Source organism: Monopterus albus, unplaced genomic scaffold (genome assembly GCF_001952655.1).
Source record: "Monopterus albus unplaced genomic scaffold, M_albus_1.0 scaffold74.1, whole genome shotgun sequence".
NCBI lineage: Eukaryota > Metazoa > Chordata > Actinopteri > Synbranchiformes > Synbranchidae > Monopterus > Monopterus albus.
In genome coordinates, this window is record NW_018127954.1 from 652,181 (window position 1) to 655,749 (window position 3,569).

Sequence of the window (3,569 nt, forward strand, 5' to 3'; positions counted from 1 at the left end):
CAATCTCTGTGGATAACACTGTGCCCTGTGGAAAACAGAAGCATGACAAAATGTCTTGCTTAATGCTAACTATATTTGCACTTTAGACTAGGAGAAATTACTTGGCTTTTCCCTCCACAGTACACACACTCTCAGCATGTAAGCATTATTGTCAGCACAAGTCCAGAATAATATATGATACTAAGTTCATACTTACACCACAGGTTGCTCTTACAGAGCGGGTGATTTGATTAGAATGGTCCCTTGATGCATGAATTACCATATTAATAAGTGAAAAAAAAGCCCATGTAACTTATTGTCACCTAAAGACACACAGTTCATACTAATGCAGTTTGTTGTGTGTGTTATAGAAAGAGAATGATGTTAGTCTAGAATGTCTGCACAGAAATACTGTTTATGCGTGACTGGGCCCTGTGATAGACTGGACCTGTCCATGCTACCTCTTGGTCAATGTCAGCTGGGACTGGCTCCAGCTCCCCCGTGACCCTACATGATGGATGGAAGTTTGATTGGCTTTATTAATGAGCTTATCAACCAGAATGATTTTATGCTAAAATGTCAGGATGATGAAAGAGCTGAGCTCTAATTAGTGCTGTTTTAGCCAGAAGACTGGCTCAGAATCATAACATGTGTATTGTATTTTTATTGTTTGGTTTGTTTTATGGTACTAAAATTATTAGTTGTAACCTATATGTATAGTGTGTCTTATCCTACATAATGTGCTGTCTCCTGAAATGCTATACATGGTAATCAGAATCGAAATCAGCTTTATTGGCCAGGTGTGTTAGACACAGGAGGAATTTTACTCTGGTACATCGGATCTCAATGTGTATACATATCGTTATGTAGGGCTGCAATGGGCAAGTAAACAATATAAGGCTGAAAGAAGAGAAAGTAATGTACAAACAAGCAAGGAAATATGCATTAGGAAATGAAATAAAAATAAAAATGAAGTACTTATAAATAGAGACCTATACATACAGTAAATACTAGTGATGTGACGTTCCGTATCGAGGCTTCGAAGCGTGTGCCGAGTAGGGGAGGGGGCGTTTCCGCGATGCACGTATCGAGGCTTGCGTCATTTAGGTGAGGAGCTGAAAATGATGACGTCCGAAGCCTCGCTGCCCGGCTGTACCACGTGACTGATTCAGGAGGTGGTTTGGATTTTGCCACAAATTTTGACAGTGATATAAACCCCTCAGGCTCCATTCAAAATGTGAGTGTTTGATGGAGAAAAAGAAATTGCCTAAGACCTGCCACAGTGGAGAAACTGTTGTTTTTAAATAAAAACCAATGATGTGTCCCCTAAACCATAATCACTGGCCATACCTCAACGTTACAAAAGCACAATCATTGTCCATACCCCAACCCCAACCACCCTCACCTCACTGTAAATAATCATTTCCATTTTCATCATTTCCAAATAATCATTTTCCATACTGCCAGTATATATACACACAGTATACTGCCATCACTGCAATATACATGTTTTGCATACTTCTTTATTTTGCTGACAGTTTTATTCACAGGCTTTCTGCAAAATGCCACACACTTCAAATTCATGCCAACTGATATTGTTGCATCCAGTAGATGTCCTACTAGAGCAAATGAAGCTTTGAGAAGCTTTGCGCTGGAGTGAACCAATTGGATGAAAGGCTTCATTGCTTCATGAAGCTTCATCTGCCCATCACTAGTAAATACTGTATATGTCAGGTCTGCTCAACGCTGCCTGCCTCTCCCCTTTCTCTCTCCTGCTCTCTCATCCTGCAGGCTGAGGCGCATAACCAAATGATCACTGTCCCTACTTAAAGCACTGGCACACACTTCCTCATCACCAGATCGTTGACATTAAGGTTGAGGTCCACGTTTGATGCAGCCACGCATGTCACTTTGTCAACGCTATGCTGTGTTCCAGCCCCACGGCAACTCGTCGGACCCGTCTTGTGTGCAATACTTCTGTTACGTCCCACTGGATTCACCTACCAGCCAGCTGTGGATTGGAATACTCCTCATACTAAGGTGTATTTAACTCATATGGAGCTTCCATAGGAATGTTCTCCCGTTCTTTAGTCAATAGTGCACAATTAAATGTATTAAAAAAAATACATTGATAAAATCTTACTTGTCCAGCCTTAAAATTAGGGGACCCCCAGAAATGCCTCTAAACAACGCCTGATTAAAACACTTTGAGATGAAATGAGTAATCAAACTCATTTTACATGGCAAATCATTGCAATGCTTTGCAACCACTGTTTTTGAGGCTCTTCTCTTATAGGACATTTGTTGCAAGAGCAATTGCACATTCAGCAGTGTTGTTGATGGCAGTCATGTCCTTGACAACAACACTGAAAATGATACAAATGCCGTTATAGGGTTAAATTTAAAGCAGCATTAAATAGGATTTCAAATTTGACACAAATATGGCTTTCTTCTTGTTGCATAAATATTATATCTGGCTAACGTGTCTATGTGAGCCTCATAAGCAAGGTAATGTGAGCATTTCAGTTTTGTACCTTTGTATTGAATTATTCTGGTTGTAAGTTGGGGTCACTCCAATGTTAGAGTTTTGTTGTCCAAATAGCAGAAGCCAACGTATTTTCCTGGATTATCAAATGAAGTCATTTCACTAAAGTTTGCTCAGCTGTGGTCCAGTTTATGTCTGACATAACACTGCAGTCCATGTAACATTTTGCACCATCAACACAACTAGAAAATGGCTTGTGGAATAGAGGAATTTGTTCAACTATCAAAGCACAACATGAAATTTCTCATTTCACACACATACAACTCATGGTTACCTAATAACACATATAATGTGCCAAGTATGTAACACTGAACACGATGCAATAGTGGCCGTAATATTAGTACTGTATCAATATTACTTGGAAGAAATAGTCCTCTGTATAATTTGCTTGTGTTACTGCAGATACATCTACTACAAACAACATTAGACATACATAAGCATATTGCTAAAATGTAAACCTCTTTATTTCCCATTGTTTCACTGCAATGCCACTGAACACCATGGCCTCTATATTCCATATACATTAGTTCTGGAGCTGGTTATTACTGCTGTACTGCCTGACTGCTACAATAGTCTCTAGCTGTCTTGACCACATACTGTATGATGTAGTTTCAGAGACAGGGTGGGGGTGGGGGTGAAGAGGAGTGGAGGAAGAAGAGGAGTTTGTTTTGACTCACTTTGCCCTTAATCATCAAAAATTAGAGGGAGAAGTTAGTTAATGCAACTTTAATATATGTATAGTTGTATTATATGAAACTTTATAATATATATTATTGTGGCCCCCCTCCTTGAACCGCCACCTTATTATGGTGGAGGGGTTTGAGTACCCGAGTGATCCTAGGAGCTATGTTGTCGGGGGCTATATGTCCCTGGTAGGGTCTCCCAAGGCAAACAGGTCCTAGGTGATGGGTCAGACTAAAGGCCTTTTCACACCGAACGCGACGCGAATTAGCGAGACGAAAAAGCGAAAAAAACGCAGGCGAATTTAACGCACCAAAAGTATTCACACCGAACGCGACGCGAATAAGCGATATTTTCTTAAAAC